Source organism: Panulirus ornatus, chromosome 49 (genome assembly GCF_036320965.1).
Source record: "Panulirus ornatus isolate Po-2019 chromosome 49, ASM3632096v1, whole genome shotgun sequence".
NCBI lineage: Eukaryota > Metazoa > Arthropoda > Malacostraca > Decapoda > Palinuridae > Panulirus > Panulirus ornatus.
The window spans coordinates 9,598,331-9,622,837 of NC_092272.1; the positions used below are offsets into that span (position 1 = coordinate 9,598,331).

The 24,507-nt window shown below is 43.9% G+C and overlaps 1 long non-coding RNA gene across 5 annotated transcripts in view; it reads left to right on the forward strand.

Annotated features, from left to right (window-relative positions):
* LOC139764392 (uncharacterized) overlaps nt 1-19,264 on the forward strand; it is a 53,466-nt gene extending 34,202 nt beyond the window's left edge. For 3 of the 5 annotated variants that reach the window (XR_011716360.1, XR_011716364.1, XR_011716361.1), the window contains exon 3: nt 1,796-5,796. This is a non-coding gene — a long non-coding RNA (uncharacterized lncRNA). Of the gene's footprint in view, nt 1-1,795; nt 5,797-11,905; nt 12,246-18,434 lie in introns of those variants that run through there. The other 2 variants (XR_011716363.1, XR_011716362.1) reach the window with 2 other exon arrangements.
* The last annotated feature ends 5,243 nt before the right edge of the window (nt 19,265-24,507 follow it).

Here is a 24,507-nt window from a genome sequence, read left to right on the forward strand (position 1 = left end):
CTAGGGTCGGGTATTCAAGGAGTGGCAGCTCGTCTACTCGATCGCGTTGAGATAGGCAAGGGTCGTCTGGCCAGGGAGCGGCAGCTTGTCTACTGGATCGCGGTGAGGTAGGCTAGGGTCGGCTGGCCAGGGTGTGGCAGCTCGTCTACTGGATCGCGTTGAGGTAGGCAAGGGTCGGCTGGCCAGGGAGTGGCAGCTCGTCTACTGGATTGCGGTGAGGTAGGCTAGGGTCGGCTGGCCAGGGAGCGGCAGCTTGTCTACTGGATCGCGTTGAGGTAGGCAAGGGTCGGCTGGCCAGGGAGTGGCAGCTCGTCTACTCGATCGCGTTGAGATAGGCAAGGGTCGTGTGGCCAGGGAGCGGCAGCTTGTCTACTGGATTGCGTTGAGGTAGGCTAGGATCGGCTGGCCAGTGAGTGGCAGTTCGTCTACTGGATCGCGTTGAGGTAGGCAAGTGTCGGCTGGCCAGGGAGCGGCAGCTTGTCTACTGGATTGCGATGAGGTAGGCTAGGGTCGTCTGGCCAAGGTGTGGCAGCTCGTCTACTGGATCGCGTTGAGGTAGGCAAGGGTCGGCTGGCCAGGGAGCGGCAGCTTGTCTACTGGATTGCGGTGAGGTAGGCTAGGGTCGGCTGACCATGGAGTGGCAGCTTGTCTACTGGATCGCGGTGAGGTAGGCTAGGGTCAGCTGGCCGTGGAGTGGCAGCTCATCTACTGGATCGTGTTGAGGTAGGCAAGGGTCGGTTGGCCAGGGAGCGGCAGCTTGTCTACTGGATCGCGTTCAGGTAGGCTATGGTCAGCTGGCCAGGGAGCGGCAGCTTGTGTACTGGATCTCGGTGAGTTAGGCTAGGGTCGGCTGGCCAGTGAGCGGCAGCCTGTCTACTGGATCTCGGTGAGGTAGGCTAGGGTCGTCTGGCCAGGGAGTGGCAGCTCGTCTACTGGATCGCGTTGAGGTACGTAAGAGTATGCTGGCCAGGGAGTGGCAGCTTGTCTAATGGATCGCGTTGAGGTAGGCAAGGGTCGGCTGGCTATGGAGTTACAGCTCGTCTACTGGATCGCGGTGAGGTAGGCAAGGGTCGGATGGCCAGGGAGTGGCAGCTTCTCTACTGGATCGCGGTGAGGTAGTCTAGGGTCGGCTGGACAGGGAGTTGCAGCTCGTCTACTGGATCGCGTTGAGGTAGGCTAGGGTCGGCTGGCCAGGGTGTGGCAGCTCGTCTACTGGATCGAGTTGAGGTATGTAAGGGTCGGCTGGCCAGGGAGCGGCATCTTGCCTACTGGATCGCTGTGAGGTAACCTATGGTGAATCGGAGAGTTGAGAGGTTGGTGCTCAGCGGTGACGTGATCACACCTCTTGATAATGTTTTCTCCATACGGGGCATCGCACATGATGTTGCCCTGTCCTCAAACACTGTGGAGTGGAATAGTAGATGGGTGGAGAGCGGTAACATTAACGACTTAATGTAAGTTATAGTGTGTGTGAAAAGGAGTGGGACATGGCAGCAATGATGAAGGATGCATAAAGAATAAGATATCTGCATCAGAGTTTATTAGCAGCCAAATCCAACGTCTCTGTTCGCGGGTGACTATATAAGGGTATGGCTAAGTTTTGATGACAATGAAGTTGGCAATATATCTGGAAATATAATAATCATTATTGTAAACACATTCTCATGTCAAAAATATGTATTTTATGTAAAAGCTATGAAATTAGGCTTATAACTATCTAAACTTGATTATTGAAATTGAAATTTTCAATTTAGGCAGTCGAAAGTGTCCCATGGTTATGTTTCATTGTTGGCAGAGAGAACATGAGCGACAGAGGCAAACCCCCTTCAGCGAACGTGATGGGCATAAGACGTCTCCCCGTTTAGCGTCAGGCGAATTTTGCATGGCAAAGGAACACACCAACCTCATCCTCGCCTGGGCCGCCAGCGTCGCCGTGTTCCTGCTGGAACTGCCCAGACACCGCTGCTCTCGCCGCTAAGAGCCAGGCACTGCTGGAGCTGCTCAGACACCGCTGCTCTCGCCGCTAAGAGCCAGGCACTGCTGGAGCTGCTACGGCATAGTTGTGTTGATGCTAAGAGCCAGACAGTGGTAGTGTTGCTCAGGCATCACTGCTCTTACCGTAAGAAGGCAGGCACTACTGTACCAGCACCAGTGCTGATAGGATCCTCACACAAAACTGTATAGGTCATGTTTCTCATTGCCAGGTGTCCATCAGTGGTGGGGTTCCTCAGGTACCAGTGCTCTTGCCTCTGCCACCATTGAGAGGGAGGGCTTAGGTAGTAGCGTAATGGCCCCTCCCACGACCCCTTGCAAATTGAAGGCATACTACTCCGACTATATTTCATTATGTGACTCCGCCACCAGTGAAAGGGAGAGCTCAGGTGGTTAGTGTATTGGCCCCTCCCAGTAACCCAGCTAACTCAAGAATTATCCCGTTGAGACATTCGCATTTCTCTGATATCTAAGACACTATTACACTCATATACCAAGCACTATTCACTGCTTACACACCACTGCTTTTATGCTTGGCGTGTCAAACATTGTTCCTACACAGACCACCGGGAAATATAGGACTCTGGTGGTAGGTCACATATCCTGGACTTAGTAATAATCAATAATCAGCACAAAACACTCGTATGTCGGTCCACACGTGTGTTACAACGTCCTGGTCCTTTTTTTTAAGTCAGGATTTCCATACTGTTACATTCCAGCACGAATTATGATTTTCATCAGTCAGTATGAAAAACAACTGCAGATTATTATCTTGAAAAAATTCATGTGGATCAACTACAGTACATTTTGCAGTCCAGTCTTATAGAATTAGGCTTACAGTAGTTATACTTGAATAGTGTTCTATATTTCACTGTTTAAGTCAACTATGTATATGCTTGAGAAGTTTTTAGTAGAATCAATTTGACCACGAAAATTTAACTAAGGTTGGTGTGTAGGATCCCATAATGGCAGACACAGAAAGGCATTGGAGTACCACTGTAATGTTAAGAAGCTGTAATGAATGGTGGGTAGGCAGACCAAGCCACAGAGATGAGGAACTTGGCTAGTGCACTAACATGGGTTTGTTCTCCTATACACTGGTTAAGGTGGGCTGGTCAGTACACAAAGAGTAGTGGGTCATCCTCTACATGGGTGAGGGTGGGCTGGTAAGTACACAGGTATGAATGGATTAACCATAACACAGACAGTGACTCCCCTTGACCACTCCGACTGTCATTCTAAGTGAAGGCCACTTTGTTCAATTAGCTTTAGTTTAATATGAAGCACATCATTCTCCTGTTGGGAGAAACCTTGTCGTAATAACACTGTGGTGATTGTACTTTAGATAGATATCAGCATTTATTTCTACGTAAATAAACAGGTAAATCAGCAAGTCAGGATGTACTCGTCTATGTAAGAGATTTTTTTTTTTCCTGTAGATTATCCAAGGGCCTAATATCCTGGGCGGCTCTGAAAATATGATCCGACTTTCACTGAATTATCATTGCTTTGTGATTTCATGTTTGTTAAACATACCAGGTATTTGAAAATGTTCCAATCTTGTGTAGTTACATTTAGAAATGAATACTGTGTACATTAGACATAGTCTCATCATATCCTTAACAGAACTCGAGGAAGGTGAGTGGAAGGTAAGCAAGAATATTCTGGCTTCAGGGTCCTATAGTCTTTAATACGCCACTGATGACAGGAAGCTGTTGCAAGCAAAGGATTGTACGCTTGTTATCTGTACCAAAGTGTATGACATTGCTTGCATAAGAGATTCGTTCTCACTGTTGCAGCTACGACCCGGAAGGTGAGTTGTTAGTGGAAGATAAGGTGCATTAAGAAAATATAATCACAACTCGGCCACAATCAGCAAGAAGCCAATTTCACATCAGTGTCTTTTACACCATCGACTGTAGAACTGGACCGGGAAAAGGCTTTGTATTAAGCTGTCAATACCAGTGTCGGTGTACTGAATGACGTGAGCATTGTTGAAGGAAATGATGCCACTGAAATACGTCAAATGGCTGCAAGGTTACAACCGGGATACCCAGAGGACCTGGAGGAATGCTATCCTGATGAATCCTTCACTATGTTCCGTGCACAAAGGGCGTCACATGTGATGACAAGACCCTTTATATGCACTTCGTGAACTAGAAACTTCACAACTGGATATGCCTTTGCCCAACATATGAGTTGCTTTGATTATACATGTGACTATTATGGCGCCAAATGCTGGAGGGGATCGAGCTATTAGAATATCTAGAAACATACATTCCACATGAGCGTTACTGTATGTTAACCCAGCATGTTATCGACTCCGTGATCAGCTTATATAAGATTTGTGTACAGTGTTATAATTTCATGCTTTAAGTGTGAGGAATTAACGGTTTTAATATAGTGCCTGGCGCCCCAAGGTAGCTTAACTCTCACAGGGGTTCCACAAGTGAACACAGGTATAAGGTATCATGTGTTAAGTTGAATTCTGAATTATTTTCTATCACTGGTTTTCATACGTGTTATCTGCGTCAGTAGAGATAGATCTTTGACCATACGACTGGCATATCCGTCCAGTCGAGGAAGATCTGTTTGGGAAATATTACTCTCCCAGACTAGTGTGGTGCCAGTCTAGCACGAGTGATATTTAGTACTGACCTCAGCGATCTGATAGCTTCACAATAATCACCTGCTCTGCGTTTGACATCTCCTCTGATGACATTTTTTGATATTTTCGGGAAAGAAGAGATGATAAGTTCCACCGAAATTTGAAAGATTCCAAAATGATCAAAATCAAACCACTTCATTATCAGTATAAGATCGTTTTACTATTAAGCACATTTTACTTAATGTGTCACCTACGAGAAAGTTTTTTTTTTTTACCCTAACCTTTCTCTGCACGTTCTCCTTTACAAGTTACGAGCTCATCCATAAGATAGCTTTAGTGGTGGCACTATTTGACGTCTTCATAAAACCTTTAGGAATCTAGGGTAGTTACCCTTCTCAAATACATTCTCCGTCGTTCAAATATGTGACGTCAGATGTTTTGTCAGTTAACCCAGAGCACTGGTGGCTTAAGGATGTATCCAGTGTGTCTCTGTCTTTGTACAATGGTTTTAAACCCGTTTTTTCGACAGTGTTGCGGTGTGAGAAGTGTTGACATACCAGTGGATATAAGAACAATGGCCAATGATTCTAAAGCGTCTTCATCTGGTGTACAGACATTCAGAGAGTGAAACATTGAGTTGTCGATGCCATGAAGATCATACACAAACAAGCGTTCGTCACAAGAGGCAGCCAAATGGAGGTCAAAGTATTATACTACCATACATTTGGATAGAGGTCATACTGAGGACGCTGCATGACCTGGACGAGGTAAGTAAGTTTTCGTTGAAATCATAAGACATGTTTGACGCCATCGGTGAATCACTGAACGAAACCCATGACGGAAGTGGGTGGAGCTGTTGCCGTATGGTTCATCGTCAAATCCTTATTATGCTTTACTTCTCGTGAAATTTATAGACGATACGAGTGAATAGTTATGTTATCTATACATTACGTAGAAGCTGTACATTTTTACATATGAGCATAAAGAATATACTTTGATTACGTGATTACGTATCGAGATATCTACTTTTTCATATATGTCTATTTAAAAGAAACTCTAAATGAGCTTTGTATGATCATTTTGATGAAGAAATAGATAATTTTATCTGATACAGAGCATATATTATCAGAAAAGACGTCAACATGTTTGTTTGGTAGGGTGAAGTACATGGAGACATCGAGACCGTGGGAGGGTGGGAGCCGTCGGCCTCAGACCTGTTAACACGCTTCTGGATTCCAGCCCAAGTTTTCATCTCAACCTTTTTTACACGTTGTATTCATATATGTTGGTGACGTCTCCTGATGTTATGACGTCACTGTTCCATGATTAGGTCGGCCTGATGACGTCTTCAAAATGGTTTTGACGTCAGCACAGAAATGTTAGGAAGATTTGATCATATATTTCTTACAGTTCACTCTGTTAATGTTTCCCCCTGAGCTGCGTTACATAGGCTGAGTCTGTCATTATCTTTTAGACCAGTGGATTTCACTCACGTGTACGTTTTTCATATGTTTCGTGTTATAAGGTTTATATTAAGTCTCTTTATAGTATCCTATAACGTGTTATAAGATGGGATCTTATATAATAATTCTTTTTTTTTAACAATACTGCCATTATTTATGACCCCTTGATATGCCTTGACTATATAGTAACCTGTTGCCTCTTATTGAACCTATAATATGTCTTCAACTGTACCTGTAGGTTGTTTCGCTGTAACTAATGGTCATCTTCTGCTGCACCTAATACTGTGCCTTCAGGTTATCTTCTACTGTACCTCCAGGTTGTCTTCTACTGTACCTCCAGGTCGTCGTCTACTGTACCTGCAAGTTGTCTTCTTCTGTACCTACAGGTTGTCTTCTACTGTACCTACAGGTCGTCTTCTACTGTACCTACAGGTCGTCTTCTAGTGAACCTCCAGGTCGTCTTCTGCTGTACCTCCAGGTCGTCTTCTGCTGTACCTCCAGGTCGTCTTCTGCTGTACCTCCAGGTCGTCTTCTGCTGTACCTACAGGTCGTCTTCTAGTGAACCTCCAGGTTGTCTTCTACTGTACCTCCAGGTCGTCGTCTTCTGTACCTACAGGTTGTCTTCTACTGTAACTACAGGTCGTCTTCTGCTGTACCTACAGGTCGTTTTCTAGTGAACCTCCAGGTTGTCTTCTGCTGTACCTCCAAGTCGTCTTCTACTGTACCTCCAGGTCGTCTTCTGCTGTACTGAAGGTCGTCTCCTGCTGCACCTCCAGTTTTTCTTCTGCTGTACCTCCAGGTTTCCTCTGCTGTACCTCCAGGTTGTCTTCTGCTATACCTCCAGGTTTTCTTCTGCAGCACCTCCAGGTTTTCTTCTGCAGCACCTCCAGGTTTTCTTCTGCAGCACCTCCAGGTTGTCCTCTGCTGTATCTCCAGGTTGTCCTCTACTGTACCTCCAGGTTGACTTCAGCTGTACCTCCAGGTTGTCTTTTGCTGTACCTTCAAGCTGTTTGCTTCACCCCCAGGTTGTCTTCTGCTGCACCTTCAGGTTGTCATATGCCATACCTCCAGGTTGTCTTCTGTTGTACCTCCAGGTTGTCATCTGCTGCACTTACAGGTTGTATTCTGCTGTACATCCAGGTTGTCTTCTGCTGTACCTAAAGGTTGTCTTCTGCTGTACCTCCAGGATGTCCTCTGCTCCACCCTCAGGTTGACTTCTGCTGTACCTCCAGGTTTTCTCCTGCTGCACCTTCAGGTTGTCTTTTGCTGCACCTTCAGGCTGTCTTCTACTGCACCTCCAGATTGTATTTTGCTGTACCTCCAGGTTGCCTTCTGCTGTACCTCCAAGTTGTCTTTTGCTGGACCTCCAGGTTGTCTTCTGCTGGACCTCCAGGTTGTCTTCTGCTGCACCCCCAGTTTGTCTTCTGCTGTACCTCCAGGTTGTCTTCTGTTATACCTCCAGGTTTTCTTCTGCTCCATTTTCAGGTTTTCTTCTGCTGCACCTCCAGGTTGTCTTCTGCTACACCTCCAAGCTGTTTCCTCCTCCTCCAGGTTTTTTGCAGCTGTGCTTCCAGGTTGTCTTCTGCTGAACCTCCAGGTTATTTTCTGCTGTACCTCCAAGTTGTCCTCTGCTGTACCTTCAAGTTGTCTTCTGCTGTATCTCCACGTTGTTTTCTGCTACACCTTTAGGTTGTCTTCTCCTGCACCTTCAAGTTGCCTTCTGCTGCACCTCCACGTTGTTTGCTGCACTTCCAGGTTGCCTTTTGCTGAAACCCAGGTTGTCCTCTGATGTACCTCCAAGTTGTCTTCTGTTATACCTCCAGGTTTTCTTCTGCTATACCTCCCGGTTGTCTTCTACTGGACCTCCAGGCTGTCCTCTGCTGTACCTCCAGGTTGTCTTCTGCTGAACCTTCAGGTTTTCATCTGCTGTACCTGCAGGTTGTCTTCTGCTGCACCTTCGGTTTTTCTTCTGCTGCACCTCCAGTTTGTCTTCTGCTGCACCTTCAGGTTGTCTTGTGCTGTACCTCCAGGTTGTCTGCTTTACCTCCAGGTTGTCTTCTGCTATATTTTTATTTTTCACTCTTGCCAGTTAGTAATGTGCGATGGGGAAGATCTCACTACTGCGCGAAGGTCTTATTTGTCGGCTACACTACGTATCGATAGTGAAGGAAGTTGTTAATTTGGAAATAATGTATGAATACTATAAGGGGGAGACTATAGGCCAGAGGGCTGATAGCATAGTTCGAGATAAGTTTGAGGTGGCAGTTAGATGATGTTTCGGACTCTGTTGGGCCCGGCGACTTAGGTTGCCGACTTAGGCACAGCGACCTTCCAGCACCGCTCCCGTTCCGGTGCGGCCGTCGCGCGGGAGCAATGGGCAGCCCTGCCAAGGCGTCCACCATCCCGCCCGACAACCCGCCCTCAGGAACTGGTACCTGCCTGTGGGGGCCATGGGAGAACAGCCTAATCCCGCACACCCCAAGCCGACAAAGGGGAGATGACCTTGCGCCTGCCCGGTGGGCCGACACCAGATGTTCGAGGCAGGCTCTGACTATTAACCTGTGCTCTTTGACCACATCCTGTGAAGGGAGTGTGTCCAGGTTAGGGCTTTGACACTGCACACCTCGAGGTCCCGGTATGTCAGCCCTAACCCCCTGAGATCACTCACCCTTTCCTGACACCATGCACCTCGCCAACTCAGGGTGGCCGAGGTTACGTGCACGGTGTCTTTCCCGGTGTATTCCCGTACGCCTTGTAAGACTTCCGGGATACCGCAGTAGCTGCACTTGTATGCATGTGCAGCCGAAAGCGGGAAGTGAACCCCAGAGACCTGGGTGTCGATGATATAGGTCTCTGTACCTTTAGAAGCCACGATGTCCGACTTTCTAAAGGACCCCACAATCGAAATGCGAGGCTCGCAGGACACCTGAAAACCTCTTTGCCCCAGTCGCCCAGCTAAAAAGGCACAGATGTTATCGTGTCGCTTGACCCGACCGCCGTGTGTACGAGGGCACATCTGCGCGATGTGTCCCAGCGTACCCGGCTTCTGGCAGGTGTCACAGAGGCCGTTGATCTCGGGCCGGCCTCTGGACGCCCTGGCAGGGGTGGGCAAGGCTCCTATCCGCACTTGGACGGCCTTCACGTAATCGGCACCGGACAGGAAACGGTTCCCGCTATTCACCCATCTGCTAACCTGAGGCACAGCGGCAGCAGATGGAGCGAGACCCACACCGTCAACGGTGCTGACCAGATTGGCCCAACGTGCGTGATGGCGTTCTAGTTTGTTCCCCGCCTGCCGACCAGCAATGGATGCGGGTCCGGTCTCGCGCTGCAGCTTGCTCATCACTGCAGGCTCCCGGACAGCTGCCTGAATCACCGGGTCGGTCGGGGTGAGTAACTTCTCGAACCTGGCTTGTTTATTCAACCGGACGGTCGAGACAAAGTCTAGTATACCCAGCCCACCATCTCCAGCTGTCGAGTGGAAGTATGCGCAAGGCACGTCAAGGGCTAGGCGTAGCCAGCGGCGAACCGCCACTCGCACTTGCCTGTCCATACGTGCTAACTGTGTCTTATAAACTTCCCCCAACACCAGTCGATGCATGAGCTTGGGCACCAGATGTCCCAAAAGCAACGCAATCCGCTTTTGGAGGTTTGAGAGGGGCTCTGGTGATGTTATGGAGCCCTTCTTCTAGCAAGGCACCGTAGGACTTAAGCCGACCCCCAGCTCTGACAAGAACGCCGAGGTACTTGTATTCGTCCTCAGCACTCCTCATGGATCCGACAGCGCTGCCCAGAGACTTGGAACGTCCCGTTCTTGTTGACGCACCAAGTCTTACGCTTGCCGTCGACCTCCATGCTGAGGGTACGACATTTCCCTGGGTTGACTTTGAAGCCCATCCACCCTCCCCGCGAGGGTCTCAGCCATCGCGTTCATTGCCTGCTGTAAGCCAGTGGGCGTCTGCGATACCAGGACCAAATCATCGGCAAACGCCAGTGCGTAATACCTTCTGGTCACCTAACCTAACCCCTACACCAGTCTCCTTCACCCGTGCGATTCCCTCGTCAATCACAAAGTTGACGAGAATCGGTGATGGTGGATCACCCTGCTTAACCCAACGAATCATATTTATCTTCTCCAACATCTCGTTGCTGCCTTCGATGTGTGTGGAGGTTCGGTCATACGTCGACATGACGTATATACCCTGATGGGGCCTGGGATGATGCCCCCCATCCGCGACATGGCCCGCTCGATAGTGCTATGATGCAGGTCTGAATGGATCAGGTCTTATGGTGCGCGTATGCAAATCACCCAGGTCACATGGTCAGCGTATGCCAAATACCTCGCGTTTATTAGGTATTTGTTTATGCTTATGGCTCATGTTTACAATTTGTTCTATTGCCAGGGGAGAGAGGTAAGGGGTGAAGGGGGGTAAATTCAAACGCCTATTTCCTCAACTTTGAAAGTGTTTCTGTAAACATTCGCACTATCATTGGTCATTGCTGTGTCCATTCCGTTTGCTGGTGTCCTTCGTGGTCGCGTCATAAGCAGAACCCAATAATTACATTTTGATAGTAAAATGGAGACTTCTCATTGGCCAAATTCAAAGAGTTTGTGTCTCGTGGTCCCGCCCCGCCCACCGACTATGGAACAACGTTGGTGATTGGTTGGCCAGTGAAAGCCATTTGGACATTGGCTTGTGCGTGACTACGTCACAGGTCGTGGCGCTTCCAGTGGCAACGGAAAATCAACGGAATCTGGTTCTATTTCAAATCGTGTCGTATTTGGCCATAAAGCATGGGAAGCCATTAGTTATGGACGTACATAACGAATCATTAATGAGCTATGCTTATTATAGATTGAGAATTAGGGCTTTAAAAGAGAACATTATGTAAGTATTAGACGACGAAACATTAACTTCTCTGATCATTAGGACAAATTGAATCATGGCGGTTGACATATGTACAGTTGGAAATTCAAAATATTAATCTAACATAGAAGTAGTAAAAATATCTGGTACATTGGCCATATTTTGAGAGTTTAGTATGTTCCCAAAACGAACGTTACAAAGAGGAAAAATAAGTATTTAGGTCACTGGATTAAGAGAACAGCTTTGTGTCTGGGAAATGGTTTAAGATTCGCCTTCGGATTCAAGTCGGCTGACGAACGGATCCATTACGGATTCAAATCCGGCGACCAGTGTGTGTTGCCCACTTGTTTTGTTGCGGTCACTGAAGGTGCTGTGACAAGTGTTATTTCAAACGTGCCGGTGGAGCCTTCACGGATCTGTGACAAGTGTTACTGGAATCGTAGTGGTGGAACCTTCAGGCATCTGTGACAAGTGTTACGGAAAGTGGAGCCTTCACGGATTTGTGACAATTGTTACTGATAACAAAGTGGTGGAGCCTTCACGGATCTGTGACAAGTGTTACTGGAAACGTAGTGGTGGAGCCCTCATGGATCTATGGCACCCCCAAAGGTTCTTTTAAGTAAACTTTTAATTTGTCTCTTTCCCTTTAGATACCACTATTCCCCTGCAAAGGCCTTTGAAGACGCCAAAGGGGATTTAGATTTATCCTTCAATTTTCTTCTAAATTTTTGGATGCCTACATGCAATTCGCTTGCCCTCTGGGATCCCCAAAGTGGTATTAAAGTAAGCTTTCCAGATGTTTCTTTCCTTTTTGATGCCTCTATGCCCCTGTAATTGCCTTTGGCGGCGCCAAAGGGGATTTAAACTCGACCTTTAATTTGTCTTTCTATTTTTGGATGCCACCATGCAACTGTATTGGACTTTGGCACCCCTAAACGGTCTTTTATGTAAACTTTTAATTTGTCTCCCTTCAGATGCCACTACTCCCCTGTAAAGGCCTTTGAAGACGCCAAAGGGGATTCAGATTAATCCTTCAATTTTCCTCTAAGATTTTGGATGCCTCCATGCAATTCCCTTGCCCTTTGCCATTCCCAAAGTGGCATTAAGGTAAGCTTCCCAAATGTTTCTTTCCCTTTTGGTGCCTCTATGCCCCTGTAATTTCCCTTTTGGTGCCTCTATGCCCCTATAATTGCCTTTGGTGGCGCCAAAGGGGATCTAAACTAAAGATTCAATTTGTCTTTTTATTTTTGGATGCCACCATGCAAAGGTATTGGACTTTGGCACCCCTAAACGCTCTTTTAAGTAAACTTTTAATTTGTCTCTTTCCCTCCAGATGCCACTATTCCCCTGTAAAGGCCTTTGAAGACGCCAAAGGGGAGTTAGAGTAATCCTTCAATTTTCCTCTAAATTTTTCGATGTCTCCACGCAATTCTCTTGCCCTTTGGCATCCCCAAAGTGGTATTAAAGTAAGCTTTCGAAATGGCTCTTTCCCTCTTGATGCCTCTATGCCCCTGTAATTGCCTTTGGCGGCGCCAAAGGGGATTTAAACTAAATCATTAATTTGTCTTTTTATTTTTGGATGCCACCATGCAAAGGTATTGGACTTTGGCACCCCTAAACAGTCTTTTAAGTAAACTTTTGATTTTATCTTTCCCTTCAGATGCCACTATTCCCCTGTAAAGGCCTTTGAAGACGCCAAAGGGGATTTAGATTAATCCTTCAATTTTCTTCTAAATTTTTGGATGCCTCACCGCAATTCTATTGACCTTTGGCATCCCCAAAGTGGCATTAAAGTAGGCTTTGCAAATGTTTCTTTCCCTTATGACGCCTCTATGCCCCTGTAATTGTCTTTGGCGGCGCCAAAGGGGATTTAAAATAAACGTTTGTCTTTTTATTTTTGGATGCCACCATGCAACTGTATTGGACTTTGGCACCCCCAAAGGGTATTTTAAGTAAACTTCTGATTAGGGTCTTTCCCTTTAGATCCCACTATTCCCCTGTAAAGGCCTTTGAAGACGCCAAAGGGGATTTAGAGTAATCCTTCAATTTTCCCTCTAAATTTTTGGATGTCTCCACGCAATTCTCTTGCCCTTTGGCATCCCGAAAGTGGCATTAAGGTAAGATTCCCAAATGTTTCTTTCCCTTTTGGTGCCTCTATGCCACGGTAATTGCCTTTGGCGGCGCCAAAGGGGATTTAAACTAAAACTTTAATTTGTCTTTTTATTTTTGCATGCCACCATGCAACTGTATTGGACTTTGGCACCCCCGAAGGGTATTTTAAGTAAACTTTTAATTTGTCTCTTTCCCTTTAGATGCCACTATTCCCCTGTCAAGGCCTTTGAAGACGCCAAAGGGGATTTAGATTAATCCTTCAATTTTCATTAAAATTTTTGGATCCCTCACAGCAATTCTCTTGACCTTTGGAATCCCCAAACTGGCATTAAAGTAAGTTTACAAATGTTTCTTTCCCTTATGATACCTCTATGCCCCTGTAATTGCCTTTGGCGGCGCCAAAGGGGATTTAGAATAAACCTTTAATTTGTCTTTTTATTCTTGGATGCCACCATGCAACTGTATTGGACTTTGGCACCCCCAAAGGGTATTTCAAGTAAAGTTTTGATTAAGGTTTTTCCCTTTAGGAGCCACTATTCTCATATAAAAGCCGTTGAAGACGCCAAAGGGGATATAGATTAATCCTTCAATTTTCCTCTAGATTTTTTGGATATCTCCACGCAATTTTCTTGCCCTTTGGAATCCCCAAACTGGCATTAATGTAAGCTACCCAAATGTTTCTTTCCCTTTTGGTGCCTCTATGCCCCGGTAATTACCTTTGGGGGCGCCAAAGGGGATTTAAACTAAACCTCTAATTTGTCTTTTTATTTTTTGATGCCACATTGCAAATGTATTGGACTTTGGCACCCCCGAAGGGTATCTTTAGTAAACTTTTAATTTGTCTCTTTCCCTTTAGATACCACTATTCCCCTGTAAAGGCCTTTGAAGACGCCAAAGGGGATTTAGATTAATCCTTCAATTTTCTTCAAAATTTTTGGATGCCTCACCGCAATTCTCTTGACTTTTGGCATCCCCAAAGTGGCATTAAAGTAAGCTTTGCAAATGTTTCTTTCCCTTTTGATGCCTCTATACCCCTCTAATTGCCTTTGGCGGCCCCAAAGGGGATTTAAACTAAACCTCTAATTTCTCTTTTTATTTTTGGATGCCACCATGCAACTGTATTGGACTTTGGCACCCCCAAAGGGTATTTTAAGTAAACTTTTAATTAGGGTCTTTCCCTTTAGATGCCACTATTCGCATGTTAAGGCCTTTGAAGACGCCAAAGGGGATTTATATTAATCCTTCAATTTTCCTCTAAATTTATGGATGCCTCACCGCAATTCTCTTGACCTTTGGCATCCCCAAAGTGGCATTAAAGTAAGCTTTGCAAATGTTTCTTTCCCTTTTGATGAATCTATACCCCTGTAATTGCCTTTGGCGGCTCCAAAAGGGATTTAAACTAAACTTTTCAATTGTCTTTTTATTTTTGGATGCCACCGTGCAGCTGTATTGGACTTTGGCGCCCCTAAACGGTCATTTATGTAAACTTTTAATTTGTCTCTTTCCCTTCAGATGCCACTATTCCCCTCTAAAGGCCTTTGAAGACGCCAAAGGGGCTTTAGATCAATCCTTCAATTTTCATCTAAATTTTTCGATGCGTCCATGGAATTCTCTTGCCCTTTGGCATCCCCAAAGTGGCATTAAAGTAAGCTTTCCAAATGTTTCTTTCCCTTTTGATGCCTCTATGCCCCTGTAATTGCCTTTGGCGGCGCCAAAGGGGATTTAAAATAAATTTTTAATTTGTCTTTTTATTTTTGGATGCCACCATGCAACTGTATTGGACTTTGGCACCCCCAAAGGGTATTTTAAGTAAACTTTTAATTAGGGTCTTTCCCTTTAGATGCCACTATTACCCTGTAAAGGCCTTTGAAGACGCCAAAGGGGATTCAGATTAATCCTTCAATTTTCCTCTAAATTTTTGGATGTCTCCACGCAATTCTCTTGCCCTTTGGCATCCCCAAAATGGTATTAAAGTAAGCTTTCGAAATGTTTCTTTCCCTTTTGATGCCTCTTTGCCCCTGTAATTGCCTTTGGCGGCGCAAAAAGGGGATTTAAACTAAATCTTTAATTTGTCTTTTTATTTTTGAATGCCACCATGCAAAGGTATTGGACTTTGGCACCCCTAAACGGTCTGTTAAGTAAACTTTTAATTTGTCTCTTTCCCTTCAGATGCCACTATTCCCCTGTAAAGGCCTTTGAAGACGCCAAACGGGAGTTAGATTAATCCTTCAATTTTCCTCTAAATTTTTCGATGCGTCTATGCAATTCTCTTGCCCTTTGGCATCCCCAAAGTGGCATTAAAGTAAGCTTTCCAAATGTTTCTTTCCCTTTTGATGCCTCTATGCCCCTGTAATTGCCTTTGGCGGCGCCAAAGGGGATTTTAAATAAACCTTAAATGAGAGTTGGGGTGAGAGAGTATCATTAGATTTTAGGGAGAATAAAAAGATGTTCTGGAAGGAGGTAAATAAAGTGCGTAAGATAAGGGAGCAAATGGGAACTTCAGTGAAGGGCGCAAATGGGGAGGTGATAACAGGTAGTGGTGATGTGAGAAGGAGATGGAGTGAGTATTTTGAAGGTTTGTTAAATGTGTTTGATGATAGAGTGGCAGATATAGGGTGTTTTGGTCGAGGTGGTGTGCAAAGTGCGAGGGTTAGGGAAAATGAGTTGGTAAACAGAGAAGAGGTAGTAAAAGCTTTGCGGAAGATGAAAGCCGGCAAGGCAGCAGGTTTGGATGGTATTGCAGTGGAATTTATTAAAAAAGGGGGTGACTGTATTGTTGACTGGTTGGTAAGGTTATTTAATGTATGTATGACTCATGGTGAGGTGCCTGAGGATTGGCGGAATGCGTGCATAGTGCCATTGTACAAAGGCAAAGGGGATAAGAGTGAGTGCTCAAATTACAGAGGTATAAGTTTGTTGAGTATTCCTGGCAAATTATATGGGAGGGTATTGATTGAGAGGGTGAAGGCATGTACAGAGCATCAGATTGGGGAAGAGCAGTGTGGTTTCAGAAGTGGTAGAGGATGTGTGGATCAGGTGTTTGCTTTGAAGAATGTATGTGAGAAATACTTAGAAAAGCAAATGGATTTGTATGTAGCATTTATGGATCTGGAGAAGGCATATGATAGAGTTGATAGAGATGCTCTGTGGAAGGTATTAAGAATATATGGTGTGGGAGGCAAGTTGTTAAAAGCAGTGAAAAGTTTTTATCGAGGATGTAAGGCATGTGTACGTGTAGGAAGAGAGGAAAGTGATTGGTTCTCAGTGAATGAAGGTTTGCGGCAGGGGTGTGTGATGTCTCCATGGTTGTTTAATTTGTTTATGGATGGGGTTGTTAGGGAGGTGAATGCAAGAGTTTTGGAAAGAGGGGCAAGTATGAAGTCTGTTGGGGATGAGAGAGCTTGGGAAGTGAGTCAGTTGTTGTTCCCTGATGATACAGCGCTGGTGGCTGATTCATGTGAGAAACTGCAGAAGCTGGTGACTGAGTTTGGTAAAGTGTGTGAAAGAAGAAAGTTAAGAGTAAATGTGAATAAGAGCAAGGTTATTAGGTACAGTAGGGTTGAGGGTCAAGTCAATTGGGAGGTGAGTTTGAATGGAGAAAAACTGGAGGAAGTGAAGTGTTTTAGATATCTGGGAGTGGATCTGGCAGCGGATGGAACCATGGAAGCGGAATGGATCATAGGGTGGGGGAGGGGGCGAAAATTCTGGGAGCCTTGAAGAATGTGTGGAAGTCGAGAACATTATCTTGGATAGCAAAAATGGGTATGTTTGAAGGAATAGTGGTTCCAACAATGTTGTATGGTTGCGAGGCGTGGACTATGGATAGAGTTGTGCGCAGGAGGATGGATGTGCTGGAAATGAGATATTTCAGGACAATGTGTGGTGTGAGGTGGTTTGATCGAGTAAGTAACGTAAGGGTAAGAGAGATGTGTGGAAATAAAAAGAGCGTGGTTGAGAGAGCAGAAGAGGGTGTTTTGAAATGGTTTGGTCACATGGAGAGAATGAGTGAGGAGAGATTGACCAAGAGGATATATGTGTCGGAGGTGGAGGGAACGAGGAGAAGAGGGAGACCAAATTGGAGGTGGAAAGATTGAGTGAAAAAGATTTTGTGTGATCGGGACCTGAACATGCAGGAGGGTGAAAGGAGGGCAAAGAATAGAGTGAATTGGAGCGATGTGGTATACCGGGGTTGACGTGCTGTCAGTGGATTGAATCAAGGCATGTGTATGGGGGTGGGTTGGGCCATTTCTTTCGTCTGATTCCTTGCGCTACCTCGCAAGCGCGGGAGACAGCGACAAAGCAAAAAAAAAAAATAAAAAAAATTTTGGATACCACCATACAACTGTATTGGACTTTGGCACCCCCAAATGGTAATTTAAGTAAACATTTAATTAGGGTCTTTCCCTTTAGATGCCACTATTCCCCTGTAAAGGCCTTTGAAGACGCCAAAGGGGATTTAGATTAATCCTTCAATTTTCCTCCAAATTTTTGGATGTCTCCAAACAATTCTCTTGCCCCTTGGCATCGCCAAAGTGGTATTAAAGTAAGCTTTCGAAATGTTTCTTTCCCTTTTGATGCCTCTATGCACCTGTAATTGCCTTTGGCGGCGCCAAAGGGGATTTAAACTAAATCTTTAATTTGTCTTTTTATTTTTGGATGCCACCACGCAAAGGTATTGGACTTTGGCACCCCTAAACGGTCTGTTAAGTATATTTTAATTTGTCTCTTTCCCTTCAGATGCCACTATTCCCCTGTAAAGGCCTTTGAAGACGCCAAAGGGGAGTTAGATTAATACTTCAATTTTCTTCTGAATTTTTCGATCCGTCCATGCAATTCTCTTGCCCTTTGGCATCCCCAAAGTGGCATTAAAGTAAGCTTTCCAAATGTTTCTTTCCCTTTTGATGCCTCTATGCCCCTGTAATTGCCTTTCCCGGCGCCAATGGGGATTTAAAATAAACCTTTCATTTGTCTTTTTTTTTTAATGCCACCATGCAACTGTATTGGACTTTGGCGCCCCCAAAGGGTATTTTAAGTAAACCTTTAATTAGGGTCTTTCCCTTTAGATACCACTATTCCCCTGTAAAGGCCTTTGAAGACACCAAAGGGGATTTAGATTAATCCTTCAATTTTCCTCTAAATTTTTGGATGCCTCACCGCAATTCTCTTGACCTTTGGCATTCCCAAAGTGGCATTAAAGTAAGCTTTGCAAAGGTTTCTTTACCTTTTGGTGCCTCTATGCCCCTGTAATTGCCTTTGGCGGCTCCAACGGGGATTTAAACTAAACCTTTCATTTTTCTTTTTATTTTTGGATGACACCGTGCAGCTGTATTGGACTTTGGCACCCCTAAACGGTCTTTTATATAAAATTTTAATTTGTGTCTTTCCCTTCAGATGCCACTACTCCCCTGTAAAGACCTTTGAAGACGCCAAAGGGGATTTAGATTAATCCTTCAATTTTCCTCTAAGATTTTGGATGCCTCGAGCAATTCCTTTGCACTTTGGCATCCCCAAAGTGGCATTAAGGTAAGCTTTCCAAATGTTTCTTTCCCTTTTGATACCTCTATGCCCCTGTAATTGCCTTTGGCGGCCCCAAAGAGGATTTAAACTATTACTCTAATTTGTCTTTTTAATTTTGGATGCCACCATGCAACTGTATTGGACTTTGGCACCCCTAAACGGTCTTTTAAATAAACTTTTAATTTGTCTCTTTCCCTTCAGATGCCAATATTCCCATGTAAAGGCGTTTCAAGACGCCAAAGGGGATTTAGATTAATTCTTCAATTTTCTAAATTTTTGGATGCCTCACCACAATTCTCTTGACCTTTGGCATCCCCAAAGTGGCATTAAAGTAAGCTTTGCAAATGTTTCTTTCCCTTTTGAAGCCTCTATGCCCCTCTAATGCCTTTGGCGGCACCAAAGGGGATTTAGAATAAACCTTTAATTTGTCTTTTTATTTTTGGATGCCACCAGGCAACTGTATTGGACTTAGGCACCCCCAAAGGGTATTTTAAGTGAACTTTTAATTAGGGTCTTTCCCTTTAGATACCACTATTACCCTGTAAAGGCCTTTGAAGAAGCCAAAGGGAATTTAGATTAATCCTTCAATTTTCCTCTAAATTTTTGGATGCCTCAACGCAATTCTCTTGACCTTTGGCATCCCCAAAGTGGCATTAAAGTAAGCTTTACAAATGTTTCTTTCCCTTTTGATGCCTCTATGCCCCTGTAATTGCCTTTGCTGGCGCCAAAGGGGATTTAAACTAAAGCTTTAATTTGTCTTTTTATTTTTGGATGCCACCATGCAAAGGTATTGGATTTGGTACCCCTAAAAATTTTTCGATGCGTCCATGATATTCTCTTGACCTTTGGCATCCCTAAAGGGGCATTAAATTAAGCTTTCCAAATGTTTCTTTCCCTTTTGATGCCTCTATGCCCCTGTAATTGCCTTTGGCGGCGCCAAAGGGGATTTAAAATAAACCTTTAATTTGTCTTTATTTTTTTTGGATGCCACCATGCAACTGTCTTGGACTTTGGCACCCCCAAAGGGTATTTTAAGTAAAATTTTAATTAGAGTCTTTCCCTTTAGATGCCACTATTCCCCTGTAAAGGCCTTTGAAGACGCTAAAGGGCATTTAGATGAATCCTTCAATTTTCCTCTAAATTTTTGGATGCCTCCACGCAATTCTCTTGCCCTTTGAAATCTCCAAAGTGGTATTAAAGTAAGCTTTCGAAATGTTTCTTTCCCTTTTGATGCTTCTATGCCCCTGTAATTGCATTTCGCGGCGCCAAAGGGGATTTAAACTAAATCTTTAATTTGTCTTTTTATTTTTGCATGCCACCATGCAAAGGTATTGGACTTTGGCACCCCTAAACGGTCTGTTAAGTAAACTTTTAATTTGTCTCTTTCCCTTCAGATGCCACTACTCCCCTGTAAAGGTCTTTGAAGACCCCAAAGGGGATTTACATTAATCCTTCAATTTTTCTCTAATTTTTTGGATGCCTCACCGCAATTCTCTTGACCTTTGGCATCCCCAAAGTGGCATTAAAGTAAGCTTTCCAAATGTTTCTTTCCCTTATGTTGCCTGTATGCCCCTGTAATTGCCTTTGGCGGCGCCAAAGGGGATTTAAAATAAAACTTTAATTTGTCTTTTTATTTTTGGATGCCACCATGCAACTATGTTGCACTTTGGCACCCCCGAAGGGTATTTTAAGTAAACTTTTAATTAGTCTCTTTCCCTTTAGATGCCAATATTCACCTGTAAAGGCCTTTGAAGACGCCAAATGGGATTCAGATTAATCCTTCAATTTTCCTCTAAATTTTTGGATGCCTCATCGCAATTCTCTTGACCTTTGGCATCCCCAAAGAGGCATTAAAGTAAGATTTAAAATGTTTCTTTGGTTTTTGATGCCTCTATGCCACTCTAATTGCGTTTGGCGGCCCAAAAGGGTATTTAAACTAAACCTATAATTTGTCTTTTTATTTTTGCATGCCACCATGCAACTATATTGGACTTTGGCACCCCTAAACGGTCTTTTATGTAAAATTTTAATTTGTCTCTTTCCCATCACATGCCACTAATCCCCTGTAAAGGCCTTTGAAGACGCCAAAGGGGATTTCGGTTAATCCTTCAATTTTTCTCTAAATTTTTGGATGCCTCAACGCAATTCTCTTGACTTCTGACATCCCCAAAGTGGCATTAAAGTAAGCTTTCCAAATGTTTCTTTCCCTTATGATGCCTCTATGCCCCTCTAATTGCCTTTGGCGGCGCCAAAGGGGATTTAACCTAAGTGTTTAATTTGTCTTTTTTTATTTTTGGATGCCACCATGCAACTGTATTGGACTTTGGCACCCCCAAAGTGTTTTTTAAGTATACTTTTAATTAGGGTCTTTCCGTTTAGATACCACTATTCCCCTGTAAAGGCCTTTGAAGACGCCAAATGGGATTTAGATTAATCCTTCAATATTCCTCTTAATTTTTGGATGCCTCACCGTTATTCTCTTAACCTTTGGCTTCCCCAAAGTGGCATTAAAGTAAGCTTTCCAAATGTTTTTCCCTTTTGATGCCTCTATGCCCCTGTAATTGCCTTTGGCGGCTCCAAAGGTGATTTAAACTAAACCTTTCATTTGTCTTTTTATTTTTGGATGCCACCGTGTAGCTCTATTGGACTTTGGCACCCCTAAACGGTCTTTCTTGTAAAGTAAACTTTTAATTTGTCTCTTTCCCTTCAGATGCCACTACTCCCCTGTAAAGGTCTTTGAAGACGCCAAAGGGGATTTCGATTAATACTTCAATTTTCCTCTAAGATTTTGGATGCCTCCACGCAATTCCCTTGCCCTTTGACATCCCCAAAGTGGCATTAAGGTAAGCTTTCTAAATTTTTCTTTCCCTTTTGGTGCCTCTATGCCCCTGTAATTGCCTTTGATGGCGCCAAAGGGGATTTAAACTAAAGCTTTAATTTGTCTTTTTATTTTTGGATGCCACCATGCAAAGGTATTGGACTTTGGCACCCCCGAAAGGGTATTTTAAGTAAACTTTTAATTTGTCTCTTTCCCTTCAGATGCCACTATTCCCCTGTAAAGGCCTTTGAAGACGCCAAAGGGGAGTAAAATTAATCATTCAATTTTCCTCTAAATTTTTCGATGCGTCCATGAAATTCTCTTGCCCTTTGGCATCCCCAAAGTGGCATTAAAGTAAGCTTTCCTGTTTTTTTCCCTTTTGATGCGTCTATGCCCCTGTGAATGCCTTTGGCGGCGCCAAAGGGGATCTAAAATAAACCTTTAATTTGTCTTTTCATTTTTGGATGCCACCTAGCAAAGATATTGGAGTTTCGCACCCCTTAACGGTCTTTTAAGTAAACTTTTAATTTGTCTCTTTCCCTTTAGATGCCACTATTCCCCTATAAAGGCCTTTGAAGACGCCAAAGGGGATTTAGATTAATCCTTCAATTTTTTTATAAATTTTTCGATGCCTCACCGCAATTCTCTTGACCTTTCGCATCCCCAAAGTGGCATTAAAGTAAGCTTTGCAAATGTTTCTTTCCCTTTTGATGCCTCTATGCCCCTCTAATTGCCTTTGGCGGCCCCAAAGGGGATTTAAAATAAAACTTTAATTTGTCTTTTTATTTTTGGATGCCACCATGCAACTGTATTGGACTTTGGCACCCCCAAAGGGTATTTTAGGTAAACTTTTAATTAGGGTCATTCCCTTTAGATGCCACTATTCCCCTGTAAAGGCCTTTGAAGACGCCAAAGGGGATTTAGATTAATCCCTCAATTTTCCTATAAATTTTTGGAATCCTCACCGCAATTCACTTAACCTGTGGCATCCCCAAAGTGGCATTAAAGTAAGCTTTGCAAATGTTTCTTTCCCTTTTGATGAATCTATGCCCCTGTAATTGCCTTGGCGGCTCCAAATGGGATTTAAACTAAATCTTTAATTTGTCTTTTTAGTTTTGGATGCCACCATGCAAAGGTATTGGACTTTCGCACCCCTGAAGGGTATTTTAAGTAAACTTTTAATTTGTCTCTTTCTCTTCAGATGCCACTATTCCCCTGTAAAGGCCTTTGAAGACGCCAAAGGGGATTTAGATTAATCCTTCAATTTTTTTTATAAATTTTTAGATGCCTCACCGCAATTCTCTTGACCTTTGGCATCCCCAAAGTGGCATTAAAGTAAGCTTTCCAAATGTTTCTTTCCCTTATGATGCCTGTATGCCCCTGTAATTGCCTTTGGCGGCGCCAAGGGGGATTTAAAATAAACCTTTAATTTGTCTTTTCATTTTTGGATGCCACCATGGAACTGTATTGCACTTTGGCACACCCAAAGGGTGTTTTAAGTAAACTTTTAATTAGGGTCTTTCCCTTTAGATTACACTATTCCCCTGTAAAGGCCTTTGAAGACGCCAAAGGGGATTTAGATTAATCCTTCAATTTTCCTCTAAATTTTTAGATGTCTCCACGCAATTCTCTTGCCCTTTGGCATCCCCAAAGTGGCATTAAGTTAAGCTTCCCAAATGTTTCTGTCCCTTTTGGTGCCTATATGCCCCTGTAATTCCCTTTGGCGGCGCTAAAGGGTATTTAAACTAAATCTTTAATTTGTCTTTTTGTTTTTGGATGCCACCATGCAAAGGTATTAGACTTTGGCACCCCTAAACGGTCTGTTAAGTAAACTTTTAATTTGTTTCTTTACCTTCAGATGCCACTATTCCCCTGTAAAGGCCTTTGAAGACGCCAAAGGGGAGTTAGATTAATCCTTCAATTTTCCTCTAAATTTTTCGATGCGTCCATGCAATTCTCTTGCCCTTTGGCATCCTCAAAGTGGCATTAAAGTAAGCTTTCGAAATGTTTCATTCCATTTTGATGCCTTTATGCCCATGTAATTGCCTTTGGCGGCGCCAAAGGGGATTTAAATTAAAGCTTTAATTTGTTTTTTTTTTATTTTTGGATGCCCTATACAACTGTATTGGACTTTGGCACCCCCAAAGTGTTTTTTAAGTAAACTTTTAATTAGGGTCTTTCCCTTTAGATGCCACTATTCCCCTGTAAAGGCCTTTTTAGACTCCAAAGGGGATTTAAATTAATCCTTCAATTTTCCTCTAAATTTTTGGATGTCTCCACGTAATTCTCTTGCCTTTTGGCATCTCCAAAGTGGTATTAAATTAAGCTTTCGAAATGTTTCTTTCCCTTTGATGCCACTATGCCCCTGTAATTGCCTTTGGCGGCGCCAAAGGGGATTTAAACTAAATCTTTAATTTGTCTTTTTATTTTTGGATGCCACCATGCAAACGTATTGGACTTTGGCACCCCTAAACGGTCTTTAAAGTAAATTTTTAATTTGTCTCTTTCCCTTTAGATGCCACTATTCCCCTGTAAAGGCCTTTGAAGTCGCCAAAGGGGATTTAGATTAATCCTTCAATTTTCTTATGAATTTTTGGATGCCTCACCGCAATTCTCTTGACCTTTGGCATCCCGAAAGTTGCATTAAAGTAAGCTTTGTAAATGTTCATTTCCCTTTTGATGCCTCTATGCTCCTCTAATTGCCTTTGGCGGCCCCAAAGGGGATTTAAACTAAACCATTAATTTGTCTTTTTATTTTTGGATGCCACCATGCAACTGTATTGGACTTTGGCACCCCCAAAGGGTATTTTAAGTAATCTTTTAACTAAGGTTTTTCCCTATAGATGCCACTATTCCCCTGTAAAGGCCTTTGAAGACGCCAAAGGGGATTTAGATTAATCCTTCAATTTTCCTCTAAATTTTTGGATTCCTCAAAGCAATTCTCTTGCCCTTTGGCATCCCCAAAGTGGCATTAACTTAAGCTTCCCAAATGTCTCTTTCCCTTTTGGTGCCTCTATGCCCCGGTAATTGTCTTTGGCGGCGCCAAAGGGGATTTAAACTAAATCTCTAATTTGATTTTTTAATTTTGGATGCCACCATACAAATGTATTGGACTTTGGCACCCCCGAA